This window comes from Oncorhynchus clarkii, chromosome 31, assembly GCF_045791955.1.
Source record: "Oncorhynchus clarkii lewisi isolate Uvic-CL-2024 chromosome 31, UVic_Ocla_1.0, whole genome shotgun sequence".
Classification (NCBI taxonomy): domain Eukaryota; kingdom Metazoa; phylum Chordata; class Actinopteri; order Salmoniformes; family Salmonidae; genus Oncorhynchus; species Oncorhynchus clarkii.
This window is the reverse complement of record NC_092177.1, coordinates 6,795,728-6,815,203: the sequence shown is the minus strand read 5'-3', so window position 1 is coordinate 6,815,203 and position 19,476 is coordinate 6,795,728.

Genomic DNA, 19,476 nt, shown 5'->3' with positions numbered 1-19,476 from the left:
AGTGCTGCTTCATGGCTGCTTTAGTGCTGCTTCATGGCTGCTTCAGTGCTGCTTCAGGGCTGCTTTAGGGTCACACCACACTCTGAACAGGAGTCTCCATCCACACACTGAACTGAGTTTAATAATAACTATTCTGCTTTATACCTCGACAGAATGCAGAAGTTAGTCACGTGACATGAGAGGTTTCTCAAGTCGGTATTCCCATACCCACCCAATGGTCTGCGACCCCAAATGGCTTCCTATTCCCTATATAGTGCACTACTTTTGCCCTGGTTCAAGCTATGGCACTGTACAGAGATTAGGAAGCCATATGGGACGCAACCCAATAACATGACTGAGCTGAGCGCTTGAAGACGTCGTTGAGGTAACCTCTTCACAACCACAACTTCCCCTATCGCTGAGGGGCCAATCAAGAACGCTGATGAAATGTCCTCGCCCTAACCACAAGGCCATGCCTTTTTCCTGACTATCTGAACTCAGAAACGAAACATCATTTTTTGTTTTGATGCCTTCTTGTTTTTCTCTCAGAATAAGGTTAAAGAATGTGGCGTGGCTGAATGAGGGGTAAACCAGAGATGTCAGCGCACATATAACACGGTGCAATCCTTAGTAGACTGGTGTTAATGACTTGAATGAATTTTTAGGGCCTTCCTCTGACACCGCCTGGTATAGAGGTTTTGTATGGCAGGAAGCTTGGCCCCAGTGATGTACTGGGCCGTTCGCACTACCCTCTGTAGTGCCTTGTGGTCGGAGGCCGAGCAGTTGCCATACCAGGCAGTGATGCAACCAGATGCTCTCGATGGTGTAGCTGTAGAACCTTTTGAGGACCCATGCCAAATCTTTTCAGTCTCCTGAGGGGGAGTTTTGTCGTGCCCTCTTCACGACTGTCTTGGTGTGCTTCGACCATGTTAGTTTGTTGGTGATGTGGACACCAAGGAACTTGAAGCTCTCAACCTGCTCCACTACAGCCCCATCGATGAGAATCGGGGCGTGCTCGGTCTTCTTTTTCCTGTAGTCCACAATCATCTCCTTTGTCTGGATCACGTTGAGGTGAGAGGTTGTAGTCCTGGCACCACACGGCCAGGTCTCTGACCTCCTCCCTATAGGCTGTCTCGTCGTGGACCACTGTTGTGTCATCGGCAGATCTAGGTTGAGTTCCAGTGGTATTTATAATCTGGCCAGGGCTTGCAGGGTGTTTTTCATTTACTAGTCCGTTGGTTCCATTGCATCACGCAGACAAGCAATGTCATACTTGTTCCTCAAGCACAGCTAAGTACTAGACCAATATTACTTCTGTTCTATGATCCATTCGGACCTGTGATTGGGTAGACTGGCTGTCTGATGTCTGCACGTGAACTTGTTAGATAGATTGACAGTGGAGATATCAAGTCAACCTAGCTCAAGTCAGGTAATCACTTATTGTGAATTTAAGAACAAATGTTTATTTACAGTGACAGCATAGACCGGCCAAACCCTAACAACGCTGGGCCAATTGTGCACCGCCCTATGGGACTTCCAATCACGGGCGGTTGTGATACAGCCTGGAATCGAACCAGGGTTTGTACATCTAGCACTGAGATGCAGTTCCTTAGACCACTGCACCACTCGGGAGCCCCCAGATAATCTGTCAACAACCTGCCAGCATGCAGTCAGGTGCAGGAGTAGCAGCTATCTCTGCTGTGTGTTGGTAAAGAATGCCAGGTAACCCAGGTCTCAATAGCCCCTCCAACCCATAGGCTGTAGATGGTACTGCAGACAGAAGAGACGCCCCAGGCTGTAGCAATGTATCCCCTATAGGCAGTAGATGGTACTGCAGACTGACACCTCAGGCTGTAGCAATGTCTCCCCTATAGGCAATAGATGGTACTGCAGACTGACACCCCAGGCTGTAGCAGTGTCTCCCCTATAGTCAGTAGATGGTACTGCAGACAGAAGAGACACCCCAGGCTGTAGCAGTGTCTCCCCTATAGGCAGTAGAAGGTACTGCAGACCGACACCCCAGACTGTAGCAGTGGCTCCCCTATAGGCAGTAGATGGTACTGCAGACCGACACCCCAGGCTGTAGCAGTGTCTCCCCTATAGGCAGTAGAAGGTACTGCAGACCGACACCCCAGGCTGTAGCAGTGTCTCCCCTATAGGCAGTAGAAGGTACTGCAGACCGACACCCCAGGCTATAGCAGTGTCTCCCCTATAGGCAGTAGATGGTACTGCAGACCGACACCCCAGGCTGTAGCAGTGGCTCCCCTATAGGCAGTAGATGGTACTGCAGACCGACACCCCAGGCTCTAGCAGTGTCTCCCCTATAGGCAGTAGAAGGTACTGCAGACCGACACCCCAGGCTGTAGCAGTGTCTCCCCTATAGGCAGTAGACGGTACTGCAGACCGACACCCCAGGCTGTAGCAGTGTCTGGAACCTGAAGTAGCTACCCAACGAGCACTTGAACATGTCAGGGCTGGGCTGTGTGATCACTGTCTGTAAGTCATGTGTCTGTCTGCTACAATTAAATGCATTCTTCATCAAATTGTACTGTGATTGCCTAACGTTGATAGATTTCTTTCAGTCTTTGTTTTGGAGTCATTATTTGTTCCAGTTGCATTTAATTGCCCACGCACTCCTTCAGTCTTTGACCTGACCATGACATCTTATTGCTCACCGCTTGGTTCATTAAGGTGAACACGTGTTATTATTTTTTTCCCCCAATAGAGAAACTCTCTCCAAGTTAACCTGCTGTGAAGTAGACGAAGAATTGTTCTGATTTTGTGTGCTCTGCGGACTGGCACACTGTAACTTCATCCCAAATGGCAACCTTATTCACTTTAGACCTCCAAAAGGGGGGGGGGGGGTTAAAAGTAGTGCACTATAAAGGGAATAGGGTGCCATTTGGGACGCCGAACCACTGTGTTGACGTCAAGCCAGAGACTATAACTGGCATCATGCCCATGTTGCTTGCCTTGCGTGCCACCAAGGTTAGCCTGATTTGCATCTGTGCTGCTATTGGAACACTGGCTGAGTCGAGTGTACAGTACGAGTTCACAAGTTGACACGGTGTCATGTTGATAGTCCCATCCCTTTATCTGTCTATATGTCTACGTGTCTGTCGCTGACGCTGTTGTACTCGCTGTGTTGATCTCAGCGTCATTATGTCTCTCTCTCTCGCTCTCTTTCTCTCTCTCTCTGCCTTTCTCTTTCTCTTTCTCTCTCTCTCTGCCTTTCTCTTTCTCTGTTTCTCACTCGCTCTCTCTCACTCTCTGCCTGTCTCTCTCTTTCTCTGTCTCTGTCTTTCTCTGTCTTTCTCTCTCACTCTCTTTCTCTGTCTCTCTGTCTCTCTGTCTTTCTCTGTCTTTCTCTGTCTTTCTCTCTCTCTCTCTCTCTCTCTCTCTCTTTCTCTCTCTCTGCCTCTCTCTCTGCCTCTCTCTGCCTCTCTCTCTGCCTCTCTCTCTGCCTCTCTCTCTGCCTCTCTCTGCCTCTCTCTGCCTCTCTCTCTGCCTCTCTCTCTGCCTCTCTCTCTGCCTCTCTTTGGATCTGTTTTTATCAAACTCATAAAGATTTACAGTCTAATAATAAATTAAAACAGGTGATTATGGTGATGTTGACTGAGTTTGCCATGTTAGTGATTTCCATCAAGAGTTGGACATCAAGGGGGGGGGGAGTCTCCAGGAAGGACCTAAAACAGGGTGTGTGTGTGTGTGTTGGGGGGGGGGGTTTAGGCCACTGTAATGAATCATTCCCGGCCACCTGGGTTAGGCCACTGTAAGTGTGTCATGGACAGGAGAGTGGTGTTGTGTCACATGATGCTGTGAACACTGAGGCTGTCCTAATAACACGTCACATGTTGTTGTTGTTGTTGTTGTTGTTGTTGCAGCTTCACAACTAGTGTATCAAATTACCATCGGAGAAAGTCGTTCTTAAACCCGTCTCAAGCAATTAAAAACACAATGGTTTTTTTCGACAGTTGGATGCAGACTCTTACATAATGTTTCGTTGTCTGGTGTGAACCAAATGTTGGGCCTTGGTTAAAAGTAGTGCGTTAAACAGGGAATAGGGTGCCGTTTGAGAAGCACAAGAGGCCAGATCATAAACAGGTTTTTGTCTTCAGTGTCTTGTTGTTGGTCATGCATAGTTGTGATGTTCTAGCCTGCACAGTCGGCTTCTGGAAACCCTTTATTCACAGGGTGCATTACACAACTCCATGCAAATCACAAGACCTTCGGTGTGTTGAGGTCAGTATGTTCAGTAGATAAGACTCTGTCTACAGGACAGTACACCACCACACGCACAGACAGACAGACAGACAGACAGACAGACAGGCAGGCAGGCAGGCAGTTAGGCAGGCAGGCAGACAGGCGCACACACACACACACACACACACACACACACACACACACACAGAGACTGTCCTACATCAAGATCTCTCTCCCTTGCAACACAATGCCCCTCTTGTCCTCTGAAGTAAAATCCTCATCACCCACACCAGACCGGTGTCCTCCTCACTCAACACATTAGGAATCAAAACAACAAAGGCTATGTCAGGATGGAACACCCAACACCCAGGCTACAGCTGAGTGGGTTGAAATGTATTTTAAAAAAGTCACTTTTTACTTTTCTAAATGTCTGTGCTGGGGCAATGGTACATCGCTAATGTGACAAACTCTCTTGCAAGAGACACTTTTGGAATCAAAACAATAACGGCTATGTTAGGACATCCCACATCTTCACTGAATTTAAGTATCCCGAAATTCAGAATCTCTGATAGGACAGAAGAGAATATCGCTGTAATTACAACAATGACCCTTCTACCAACCTACTGAGAGCTCTGTGCAGTAGGCCATATAAGAACTCTGTGGCTTTTAAGAGCTCTGTGGCTTATAAGAACTCTGTGGCTTATAAGAACTCTGTGGCTTACAAGAACTCTGTGGCTTATAATAACTCTGTGGCTTATAAGAGCTCTGTGGCTTATAAGAACTCTGTGGTTTATAAGAGCTCTGTGGCTTATAAGAACTCTGTGGCTTATAAGAGCTCTGTGGCTTATAAGAGCTCTGTGGCTTACAATAACTCTGTGGCTTATAAGAACTCTGTGGCTCTGTGGTTTATAAGAACTCTGTGGCTTACAAGAACTCTGTGGCTTATAATAACTCTGTGGCTTATAAGAACTCTGTGGCTCTGTGGTTTATAAGAACTCTGTGGCTTATAAGAACTCTGTGACTGTGGCTTATAAGAACTCTGTGGCTTATAAGAACTCTGTGGCTTATAATAACTCTGTGGCTCTGTGGTTTATAAGAACTCTGTGGCTTATAAGAACTCTGTGGCTTATAAGAACTCTGTGGCTCTGTGGTTTATAAGAACTCTGTGGCTTATAAGAACTCTGTGGCTTACAAGAACTCTGTGGCTTACAAGAACTCTGTGGCTTATAATAACTCTGTGGCTTATAAGAACTCTGTGGCTTATAAGAACTCTGTGGCTTACAAGAACTCTGTGGCTTACAAGAACTCTGTGGCTTATAAGAACTCTGTGGCTTATAAGAACTCTGTGGCTTACAATAACTCTGTGGCTTACAATAACTCTGTGGCTTACAATAACTCTGTGGCTTACAATAACTCTGTGGCTCTGTGGCTTATAAGAACTCTGTGGCTTATAAGAACTCTGTGGCTTACAAGAACACTACAGGCCCAAATCTTTGGGATCTCGTCAGTTCATTGTTAGTGTATGTTAGTGAATGATAACACAGGGGCAGCAGAGTCAGATGTTCCTCTGTTACCCAGGGTTCTTTGAGGTGAAGCTGGCTGCTGTACTGTAGCAGCCGAGTTCCAATGTCCTGTTTCATGTTCTAGAACATTGACAGTGTGTAATATGATCGCTATGTCCACATACAGATATGTGGTACTCCCTCTAAAATAGAAGGTGGTCAAGGACATTAAAAGAGGGTCAATCGAGATAGAAATGTGGGATCCATATATTTGAAATAGAGTCTGACTGGCCTAGCAGTAAAGCTTCAGTCTCTGAGACGTCTGTAGTGTTGGCATGGTGTTGAATATGGCCTACTGCTCTTTGACACTGTCAAACTGTCCACAGTCAGCATCTTTCGCTATCTGTTCAATAAAATCAGATGTATTTATTTATATATCTTTTATAAATACAGGTCAAATCACTATGTCATACCCTTCTTCTGCATTAACCCTTTTGACCATATTTCTTACATAAATCAGGACATTCATAAACACTCATGTGATTACTCATGTGTACTTCCTCTAAAATGGCCATTGTGAAGTATGTCCTTAAGTCTCATAGGACAACAGAGGGGACAGTACAGGGACATTAAGTTCACGGCACAGACTTTCTGTCCTTCTGTTCATCTTCCTTTCATTTCACGCAGGACTAGTGAGGTGTTATGAACATGACCAGAAAAAATGCCAGATTCACTGTAAGAATCTGCTCAATGAGCAACTAGGAATGCGTCCCAAATGGCACCCTATTCCCTACATAGTTCACAGCTTTTGACCAGAACCCAATGTGCACTATATAGGGAATAGGGTGCCATTTGGGATGTAGCCTAGAAATAACATATACTATATGGAGTCTGTGATTTGACCCTCTAATGTCGTACTTGTGCATTTCACGGCTGGTGAGATGATTTCCACACAATCCCAAGAAGAAGATAAAGTGGAACTGGGAAATGGGAAATGGACAGGGCTTTGTCTGCCCTAAATGAAGCACCATCAAGCATTTTAGGGAAGAGATCCTCCGGCTGTTTGCTCTGCTGAGAAAAAAAGGATAACCTGCTTTCTAAGTACACGGACCTTGATCTAGACCAGGCAAACCCAATTTCAGTTTTAAATGCCTCATATAGCAAAGCTGTTGATGAGTCGTGCGGGGTTAATCTGCAAAACTGTTGATGAGTCGTGCGGGGTTAATCTACAAAACTGTTGATGAGTCATGCGGGGTTAATCTGCAAAGCTGTTGATGAGTCGTGCTGGGTTAATCTACAAAGCTGTTGATTAGTCGTGCGGCGTTAATCTACAAAACTGTTGATGAGTCGTGCGGGTTAATCTGCAAAACTGTTGATGAGTCGTGCGGGGTTAATCTGCAAAGCTGTTGATGAGCCGTGCGGGTTAATCTACAAAGCTGTTGATGAGTCGTGCGGCGTTAATCTACAAAGCTGTTGATGAGTCGTGCAGGGTTAATCTGCAAAGCTGTTGATGAGTCGTGCGGGGTTAATCTACAAAACTGTTGATGAGCCATGCGGGATTAATCTGCAAAACTGTTGATGAGTCGTGCGGGGTTAATCTGCAAAACTGTTGATGAGTCATGCGGGATTAATCTGCAAAGCTGTTGATGAGTCGTGTGGCATTAATCTGCAAAGCTGTTGATGAGTCGTGCGGCGTTAATCTTTCCCAATCCAACGGACAGATGTTAAACTCAACTCCTTGGCCTCATGGGAGACTGGACACTCGCAAGGCATAGGAGATCGGGGAGGCAGTCTGGCCACCCTTCATCTATGCGAGAAGATCCGGTCCAGCTGTCAAACAGCTTTGCACCGGGAGTCAGCACAGATCCTGGGTGTAAATCACCAGCCGGCGGCCACCTAGTGGCACCCTTCCCCACGGCCACCGCAGTTCATCAGGGCTCTTCCCCATCGGATTCTATCACGACCAACATCATTGTGTGCAGCTCAATGGTGAGAGACTTTGGCATGACGACGATCTGTGGTTTGACCAAGGTCCACTGTCACCCAGGAACCCGTGACCATGACATCAAATCCCTCTGGTTCTGGACAAATTTGACACCATCGTCAGTAACATAGGTTTTAACAACCTTTGTTTTCCAATCTGAAGAATTGAGGGAGGACTAGAAACATTTTATAAACATCGTCACTCGCACAGGGAAGATAATAATGATCTCTGGCCCACTACCATGCTACTGAAGGCATTCGGGACATTTCAGCCGACTCTTTGCCCTGAACGAGTACCTGAAGAAACTTTGCAACAACAGGAATGTCTCTTTAATGCCAACTTTGATTTGCACTTTTTTTTTTTAAGAGATGGGATTCCACTGCAGGGGTTCCAGGATTATTTCTAGCATCATCGCAAACTGTTTTAGAGACTGACGGACAGGGTCGTTGTCACGCCCCGACCTTAGTTATCTCTGTTTTCTTTATTATTTTGGTTAGGTCAGGGTGTGATGAGGGTGGGTATGCTTGTTGTGTATTGTGTAGGGTTTTTGGAAGTCTAGTGGTTTAGTAAGTCTAGGTATATGTATGTCTATGCTGGCCTGAATTGGTTCCCAATCAGAGGCAGCTGTTTATCGTTGTCTCTGATTTAGGTAGCCATTTTCCTTGGGTATTTGTGGGTTCTATTCTATGTTTAGTTGCCTGTCTGCACTATTCATATTAGCTTCACGGTTCGTTTTGTTATTTTGTTCGTTTGTTCAGTGTTCATTCTTTAATAAATTAGAATGTACACGTCATGCTGCGCCTTGGTCTCGTCCTTACAACGAACGTGACAGTCGTCTGGTAGTGCTCTGGTCCCAACATAAAACTGTTTTAGAGACTGACAGACAGGGTCTGGTAGTGCTCCAGTCCCAGCAACATCAAACTGTTTTATAGACTGACAGACAGGGTCTGGTAGTGCCCCCTCAGCAACATCAAACTGTTTTAGAGACTGACGGACAGGGTCTGGTAGTGCTCAGGTCCTCCCTGTCAGAATAACAAACAGGGGACTTGGAAAGCATACCAACTCCTGTACAAATGATACTATAGTTATTGTGAGTAACCTAATTCATGTTCCTTTAACTCCGCCTTCTAGTGGGTTTATACGAACTGTCATCTCCTACCATACCAATAGATTGGAGACTGTCAGAAAACATTGATGTAACGTTAATAATTTGGTTGTTATTCCATTAGTTACCCCCAGGCAGATGCCCCGGGGATGGAGTGGCTCACAGTCATTGAATACGGTGCGTTTAAAACCTCTACAGGAGCAGTGACCCACTCACCCTGCGGGACAGTTGAGCTAACACAGGCTAATGAGATTAGCATGAGGTTGTAAGTAACAAGAACATTTCCCAGGACATAGACATATCTGATATTGGCAGGAAGCTTAATAAATCTTCTTATGGACAGGTGTCCCATCAACGGGACAGTTGTAAATCATGCAGAGCGTTTGTCAAGATCGCAGATTTTAGAGAAACAACAAATGTCGGTACATATAAAAGTGTCTTATATCGGCTGAAAGATTAAATTCTTGTTAATCTAACTGCACTGTCCAATTTATAGTAGCTATTGCAGTGAAATAATACCATGCTGTTGTTTGAGGAGTGCACAGTTATGAACTTGAAAAGTTATTAATAAACCAATTTGGGTAGTCTTGATTCAACATTTTGAACAGATATGCAATGGTCCATTGGATCAGTCTATAATATTGCACATACACTGCTGCCATCTAGTGGCCAAAATCTAAACTGGAATAATACATTGTGGCTTTTCTCTTGCATTTCAAAGATGCAATTATTTATTTTTTTAAATGAATGTTGTTTACTTTGTATTATCTTTTTCCAGCTCTATTGTGTTATATTTTCCTACATTAATTTAACATTTCCACAAACTTCAAAGTGTTTCCGTTCAAACGGTATCAAGAATAAGCATACCCTTGCTTCAGTCCTGAGCTACAGGCAGTTATATTTGGGTGTCATTTTAGGCAAAAACTGGAAAAAAAGGGTCTGATTATTAAGAGCTTTTTAATCAGAATTTTATCTCCCTCACCAACTTCAAACATCTGCTATCTGAGCAGCTAACCGATCGCTGCAGCTGTACATAGTCTATCGGTAAATAGCCCACCCATATTTACCTACCTCATCCCCATACTGTTTTTATTTATTTACTTTTCTGCTCTTTTGCACACCAATATCTCTACCTGTACATGACCATCTGATCATTTATCACTCCAGTGTTAATCTGCAAAATTGTAATTATTCACCTACCTCCTCATGCCTTTTGCACACAATGTATATAGACTCTCTTTTTTTTCTACTGTGTTATTGACTTGTTAATTGTTTACTCCATGTGTAACTCTGTGTTGTCTGTTCACACTGCTATGCTTTATCTTGGCCAGGTCACAGTTGTAAATGAGAACTTGTTCTCAACTAGCCTACCTGGTTAAATAAAGGTGTTCTCAACTAGCCTACTGGTTAAATAAAGGTGTTCTCAACTAGCCTACCTGGTTAAATAAAGGTGTTCTCAACTAGCCTACCTGGTTAAATAAAGGTGAAAAAAAAGAAAAAAAGAAATGAATTTGACTGTGTTCTTCTCAATCATTGATGGCCTGATACATCTTACCTCTGCAAACCTATGTGAACTTTCCTCCACATGTAAATGTGTTGAGTTTGCAACATATTTCTGAGATAAAATAATCAACATTAGGCTGGGTATCAGTCAAACAAAACCTGATGGGAAGTTTGATGATATGTTCTCTAGCCTTCCACGCAAAGGCATTATAGATGTATTTTCCCTGCTTGACACAGACATGTTCAGGGAAGTGTTATCACTACTTAAGTCTTCTACCTGCCTTCTAGATCCTATCCCCACCACCTTCTTCAAAGCTGTTTTAATTGTACATCTGAAGAAGTGCAAGCTGTTATTAATTACTTCCTGTTCACAGGCACTTTCCTCACGGCACTAAAAACTGTTATGGTGAAACTCCTTCTGAATAAAAGTTAACAAGATTCTTCAGCTCTTAGCATTTTTCAGGCCAATCTCCAACATCATTTTTAAGTGCCAACTGTATTTTTTGAAAAATTCCAATCCGGTTTCCGTGTCCACCAGAGCACAGAGACAGCCTTTAAAGTTAAAGTGGTAGATTATCTTAGAGCCAACACAGATTCAAACAGCTCTCTGTCCTGGTACTCTTAGATTTAAGTGATGCGTTTGACCCTGTTGACCATGATGTCCTTCTGGACGGACTGGAGAGTTTGGTTGTCCTCTCGGGTCCAATTCTTCAGTGGTTTTTGGACCTGTTTCACCGGTCGAGAGTAATTCGTCACCCTTGGTGAACAGAAATGAGAGGAAATACACGTCACGTATGGTTTTGTGTCCGGTACTGTTCAGTTCATATATGTTACTGGAAAACACTTTATCAGGAAACACAGAATTGATTTTCACTGATACGCAGACAACACACAACTTTACATTTCTGTGTCACCTGAGGATTTGTAGCTCCACAGATAACTTATTAGACTGTTTTAGTGATTTAAATACTTGGATGGCTCACACCTTCCTGCAGAAAAGTCAAGACAAGACCAAGGTACTTAATGTTGGAGCCAAAGCACAGAGAGAGAATCTATTCAGACATTTTAATTCACCAGGTAATAAAGATAAAACACCAAGTAAAAAACCTAGCTGTTATTTTAGATTCTGAACTAAATTTCAAATCACACATTAGGAATGTTACCAAAATAGTTTTTTAACACCTGAGGAACATTGGCACGGTGCGGCCGTTTCTGATAGGCTGATACAGAGAGACTCATCGGTGCTTTTATTACAAGCAGGCTGGACTACTGTAATGCTCTCCTGTCTAGTCTACCCAAGAAAGCCATTGGTCAACTGCAATCATACAGAATGCTGCAGCACGGGGATTTACCAAGACCAGATGGAAAGCACACAGTACACCGGTTTTAAGGTCTCTGACTGGCTGCCTGCCTGTGAGTTCTGGAATACATTTAAAGATGATTCTATTGCTTTTTAAATCAATCCGCAATTGTGCACCCCAAAAAATATCAGACATGCTTTTAAGTCGTGTACCCAGCAGGTCCCTCAGGTCCTCTGGCACTGGCCTTTTAACTATCCCAAAGCCTAGTGTTGGTAAAGTAGGGGCATAGCTTTAAAACACAAAAGTGCATTATGGGTAACGTAGTAAGTTTACATTCGTTTTGATGCAATTGTTTTGGTGGTGGAGATGTAGCCGAACTGTGAGCCACACTCTTCTTGCTCTGTTAGCCCACTGTTTTATTTTGTCATTCAGACTACCTCACATGGTGTACAAGTTTAATACATGTCAACTATTCCAGTGGAATTCCAGATTAACTCATCATTAGCAGCAGATAAGATTCCCAAATGTGGGAATTACCCCAGAGGATCTGTAAATTGCTCTGGCCCTGAAGCTAGCAATTGAAAGATCCCCTTAGCTGTCCCGACTACGGTCTGGAGGCAGGCCTCCCCTGAGCCGTCCCTACTACGGATTGGATGCGGGCCTCCCCTGAGCCGTCCCTGCTACTGGTTGGATGCGGGCCTCCCCTGAGCCGTCCCTGCTACTGGTTGGATGCGGGCCACCCTTGAGCCATTCCGACTATGGTTTGGATGCGAGCCACCTCTGAGCCGTCCCTCCTACTGGTTGGATGCAGGCCACCTCTGAGCCGTTCCGACTATGGTTTGGAGAGGGGGGGGGGGGGGGGGGGGGGGGGCAGGGTAAGGGAACAGGACCAAGAGATATGAAGATGCAGTCTTTAGTTATTATGCCCCCAGTCTCTGGAATAGCCTGCCAGAGAACCTGAGGGGGGCTGAAACTGTGGACAAGAGATCTTAATAGACATCTTTTTAACTTTGCTTTTCCTCAGGGTGCTCCCTGACCGAGTCTGTAATACCCACATGTTTCAAGCAGACCACCATAGTCCCTGTGCCCAAGAATGCGAAGGTAACCTGCCTAAATGACTACTTCATGGCTCCTGATGTGAGTGCTACGGGGCGTAGCACTCACATCAGGAGCCATGAAGTGCTTTGAAAGGCTGGTCATGGCTGACATCAACACCATCATCCCGGAAACCCTAGACCCACACCCATTCACATAACACACCAACAGATTAACAGATGACACAATCTCAATCGCACTCCACACTGCCCTTTCCCACCTGGACAAAAGGAACACTTATGTGAGAATGCTGTTCATTGACTACAGCTCAGCGTTCAACACCATAGTGCCCTCAAAGCTCATCACTAAGCTAAGGACCCTGAGTCTAAACACCTCGCTCTGCAACTAGATCCTGGACTTCCTGATGGGCCGACCCCAGGTGGTAAGGGTAGGTAACAACACATCTGCCACGCTGAGCTTCAACACCGGTTCCCCTCAGGGGTGCGTGCTTAGTCCCCGCCTGTACTCCCGGTTCACCCATGACTGCATGGCCAAGCATGACTCCAACACCATCATTAAATTAGCTGACAACACAACAGTGGTAGGCCTGATCACCGACAATGATGAGACAGCCTACAGGGAGGATTGTCCAAGACGTGTCAGTATAGTGCCAGAACAACAACCTCTCCCTCAATGTGGACTACAGGAAAAGGAGGGGGAAAACACATGACATAAATAGAACAGGCCCCCACGTACAGGCCCCCGCTTACATCGACAGGGCTGAAGTGGAGCGGGTTGAGAGTTTCAAGTTCCTTGGTGTCCACATCACCAACGAGCTATCATGGTCCAAACACACCAAGACAGTCATGAAGAGGAGCACGACAACACCTTTCCCCCTACAGGAGACTGAAACGATGGCATGGGTCCCCAGATCTACAAAAAGTTGCACCATCGAGAGCATCTTGACTGGTTGCATCACCGCCTGGTATGGCAACTGCTCGGTAGCTGACCATAAGGCGCTACAGAGGGTAATGTGTACGGCGTAATACAACACTGGGGCCAAGCTTCCTGCCATCCAGGACCTCTATAACAGGCGGTGTCACGACTCCAGTCATCCAAGTCATAGACTGTTCTCTCTGCTACCACAGAGAGATAACTGTCTATTTCTTGAACTGCACTGTTGGTTAAGGGCTTGTAGGTAAGCATTTCACGTTACGGTCTGCACCTGTTGTATTCAACGAATGTGACAAATAAAATGACATTGGATTTGACCTGATGTGCCTGGTGATTGTTCTCTGGCCCTACAAGAAGAAGTGAAACAGAATATCCTGTGGAATGTTCCGGTTGGAATGTTTATGATTCAGCATTAGAACGTCTTATCAGAACACAAGGTAATAACCACATTAACTGTTGGACACATTTGGAGTGTTGCCTAGTCCAGGGATGTTCCAAAAAATACCTTTTAGGATTGTTTCGCGTTATTGCACACAGGCCATGTGTTTGATATTGTTGTTAATTGTGGTGTGTAGGCGGGAGGTTGCTTCCTCTTTTAAAAACCCACTGAGTTGAGGACAGCGTGTACTAATCTGAACATCACTGCTTCAACTTTGAACAGCAAGCAGCATGCGAGGTGGAGAAAACACACACACACACACACACACACACACACACACACACACACACACACACACACACACACACACACACACACACACACACACACACACACACACACACACACACACACACACACACACACACACACACACACACACAGAGAGACAAACACTGTGTGGTCTGTACATTGAGTACAATAGCTACTTGACTACCACTACCTCTTTTACAGTACTGGTGGTGAATAAATGGCTGTATAAAAGACAGTGGTTGTTTTGATGATGTCAGAGGTAGAACCATGTTAGAGCTGGCAAATCCACAAGTGACACCCGTCATTATATCTAAAGCTGACATTGCCATTGGCTGCACGGAGTCGCATTAACAGAAATCCCACGCAGCCTTGTTTACAAATTTGAACACTGGAATGTGAGAAGTAACCACAATGTCCTCACAACAGATGTCTCCCTCCCCAACTCACTCAGAAATGGTTTCACATGTAACCTGTTGTAGCTGGAACCAGATTTCTCATGCACGCCACACTGTGACATTGTCAAGCAAAGTAGACTGCTATTAAAAATGTCACCCCTTCTAGCTGTAAAAGCATGTTTTTTGTCCAGCACACACCGCAAGGGATCCCAAATTATAGCCATAAGCCACAGGTTTTATAATCATAATTTTCTCTACACAGTGGATCTGTCTTGATTTGATAGCTACTCCGATGGATCACATGGTGCACATGTACACAATTATAGTCTCTATTTGCGTCTCGAGTTGTGAAACATCTATAAAATCTCTCCATCTATATTCCAGAAAGCAAAACACTGAATTACAAGTCATCTTTAGGACATCATTAGGTCATCGCTAGGTCATCGTTAGGACATCGTTAGGACATCGTTAGGACATCATTAGGTCATCACTAGGTCATCGTCAGGACATCGTTAGGACATCGTTAGGTCATCATTAGGACATCATTAGGTCATCGTTAGGTCATCGTTAGGTCATCGTCAGAACATCTTTAGGACATCGTTAGGACATCATTAGGTCATCTTTAGGTCATCGTTAGGACATCGTTAGGACATCGCTAGGACATCATTAGGTCATCACTAGGTCATCGTTAGGACATCGTTAGGACATCATTAGGTCATCACTAGGTCATCGTCAGGACATCGTTAGGACATCATTAGGTCATCATTAGGACATAATTAGGTCATCGTTAGGTCATCGTCAGAACATCTTTAGGTCATCGTTAGGACATCGTTAGGACATCATTAGGACAAGTGTTCTTTTATTAAAAAAAACTAATAAACAATTGACATGCACCCAATAAATGATAGAAATGACAGAACAGTATATTAATAATGTTAGCTACAGTATATTGGGATGACAGAACAGTATATTGATAATGTTAGCTACAGTATATTGATAATGTTAGCTACAGTATATTAATAATGTTAGCTACAGTATATTGATAATGTTAGCTACAGTATATTGATAATGTTAGCTACAGTATATTAATAATGTTAGCTACAGTATATTAATAATGTTAGCTACAGTATATTGGGATGACAGAACAGTATATTGATAATGTTAGCTACAGTATATTAATAATGTTAGCTACAGTATATTAATAATGTTAGCTACAGTATATTGATAATGTTAGCTACAGTATATTGATAATGTTAGCTACAGTATATTAATAATGTTAGCTACAGTATATTAATAATGTTAGCTACAGTATATTGATAATGTTAGCTACAGTATATTAATAATGTTAGCTACAGTATATTAATAATGTTAGCTACAGTATATTAATAATGTTAGCTACAGTATATTGATAATGTTAGCTACAGTATATTAATAATGTTAGCTACAGTATATTAATAATGTTAGCTACAGTATATTGATAATGTTAGCTACAGTATATTGATAATGTTAGCTACAGTATATTAATAATGTTAGCTACAGTATATTAATAATGTTAGCTACAGTATATTGATAATGTTAGCTACAGTATATTGATAATGTTAGCTACAGTATATTGGGATGACAGAACAGTATATTAATAATGTTAGCTACAGTATATTGATAATGTTAGCTACAGTATATTAATAATGTTAGCTACAGTATATTAATAATGTTAGCTACAGTATATTGATAATGTTAGCTACAGTATATTGATAATGTTAGCTACAGTATATTAATAATGTTAGCTACAGTATATTGATAATGTTAGCTACAGTATATTGATAATGTTAGCTACAGTATATTAATAATGTTAGCTACAGTATATTGGGATGACAGAACAGTATATTAATAATGTTTGCTTCAGTATATTAATAATGTTAGTTATAATAAAAATAATTGAGTGCGATGGCAAGTGGGTGACCTGTGGACAAATTGCGGACCACAGCAGCCCGGTGGAAACTAACATTGTCCCAGATGATAACGCACCTGGGCTGCTCTGGCACCTGGTCGTTAGGGATTAGTCTGTTGTGGAGGGTGTCAAGAAATGTGATGATGTGTTCAGTGTTGTATGGGCTTGCATGATGGTGAAGGATGGCGTTTTCACTAATAGCCGCACACATTGTTACGTTGCTACCACGTTGTCCCCAGACGTTGACGATGACACGGTGTCCGATGATAAGGGCCGCGGCCCCTTGTTTTTTTGCAAGGTTGAAACCTGCCTCGTCCACATATATTAGCTCATGATACACTGCATCTGCTTCTCGCCCCATGACTCTCTGAAAGAGACGAGACAAAACAAATGTAACGCAGTACGAAAAGACAGGGATCAGTCAATATGATGTAGCACCATACACTTCCAGATCCTCTACCAATGATAGGATAGTATAGCTTACCTGCTGCACATATTCATATCTCAGTTGTTTTACATCCTTATTCTATTGCGTTTCAGTAGACGAGACAGTGCAGAGAGACTCACTCTGTTGATGTTTTAGAATATGGTGTTATCTGCCATTTTGTGGTCCTGCAGTTCTCTGAGTCTGATGCAGTTACTTGCAATGACCATATTTACAATGTGGGTCTCCTGCTCTGGGGTGAACAGTCGACCTCTTCCACCTGATATTGGTTTTCTTGCAGTTCTGTAAAAACATTTGAATGGTTTCAGTGATAGATCCTTCTCATTATGAAAGTACAGTCCACATTACTGTACCAGCAAGACTATCGCACTTACAGTTACTTTCCGGTTCTCATTTAGAAATATCTGGATGATACCTGCAACAGTATAGCGGCTCAGGTTTGGTTGAACCCGTTGCCCAGCCTCCCTCATGCTCATCCCATGGATGACAACATGGTCAACCACATTCGCTCTGATTTCACCAGTGATTGTGTTCCTGACTCCCCTTCGTCTCCTTCTCCCCTGTCCTACTTCACCTCCTCCTCTTCTTATTTCTTCACCTCCTCCTCCTCCTCCTCTTATTTCTTCACCTCCTCCTCTTATTTCTTCACCTCCTCCTCCTCCTCATCCTCCGCCTCCTCCTCCTCTTATTTCTTCACCTCCTCCTCCTATTATTTCTTCACCTCATCCTCGTCCTCATCCTCCGCCTCCTCCTCCTTTCACTTCTTCACCTCCTCCTCCTCTTCCTCCTGTTACTTCTTCACCTCCTTGTCCTCCTCTTCCTCCTCCCTGTCCTCCTCTAGTTCTCACCACTCTTACTCTCTGTCCAATATTGGCTTCCATTGTTGTCCAAACCAAATGTTTACATGTGGCCTATTTATAGTGTTCAAGCTCTGATTTGTTAGTCAACTCATGATCTAATAGTGTTTTCACAGTCAATGTGGAAAGGCAATTGGCGAAAATAGTGTAGCAATGTAGAGATCAATGTTTACAGTTTTGTAAGAAGTGTGCTATTAAATTGCAAACGGAGTGTCATAAAGCAATGAGTTGTGTTTACAGTTTTGCAAAAAAAAAGCGTGTCTTGAAAATTACAAACTGAGTGTAAAGCAGTGAACGTGCATTCAGTTTGGCAACACTTGGTAAATGCATTGGCTAAGTGATAATGGTTTCAGACATAGCGCTTCAAGAATCACTGTCAGTGTTAAAGCATTCAGAATAACCAGTAATACTGTTAGATACTGTACATTGGGATGAAAAAACAGCAGTGTTCCAAAATATAACCTGGTGCCTATTGCCTCTTATTAACATAATGTATGTATGTCTGAATGAATGAACTGAGCTGCAGGGTTTTGTTTTTGAAAAAAAAAAATATATATATTACTTTTAACACGTAGCCTAATCTGAGAAAAAAAAGCACTACAAAACTCACTTTAATAGATTACCTCAAACTGTTTCTGTCTGTCTGAGTGCACGTGAGTGTGTGCCTGTGTGTTTGTTTGAGCGTTCAGGACACAATGTTCCAGACATTGAAAGTAGGTCAAATAGTTGAGACAATGGAGTAGAGAGAGAACTGAAGGGATATACCGACACCCGCTGGATATATGGGGTACTGCAGCCAAACTTGGCCATCTAATACTCTGCCATTTAGTCATGTCAAATAATGCCAGTTTAAGGTTATGGCTGAGACAGTTTATGGTTATATGACTGTTTCTTTAAAGGATAACTCTGAAGGGTAACTGTGAGGGATAACTCTGAAGGATAACTCTGAAGGGTAACTGTGAGGGATAACTCTGAAGGATAACTCTGAAGGATAACTCTGAAGGATAACTCTGAAGGATAACTCTGAAGGATAACTCTGAAGGATAACTGAAGGATAACTCTGAAGGGTAACTCTGAAGGGTAACCCTGAAGGATAACTCTGAAGGATAACTCTGAAGGATAACTCTGAAGGATAAATCTGAAGGATAACTCTGAAGGATAACTGAAGGATAACTCTGAAGGGTAACTCTGAAGGGTAACCCTGAAGGATAACTCTGAAGGATAACTCTGAAGGATAACTCTGAAGGATAAATCTGAAGGATAACTCTGAAGGGTAACTCTGAAGGGTAACCCTGAAGGATAACTCTGAAGGATAACTCTGAAGGATAACTCTGAAGGATAAATCTGAAGGATAACTCTGAAGGGTAACTGTGAGGGATAACTCTGAAGGATAACTCTGAAGGATAACTCTGAAGGATAACTCTGAAGGATAACTCTGAAGGATAACTCTGAAGGATAACTGAAGGATAACTCTGAAGGGTAACTCTGAAGGGTAACCCTGAAGGATAACTCTGAAGGATAACTCTGAAGGATAACTCTGAAGGATAAATCTGAAGGATAACTCTGAAGGGTAA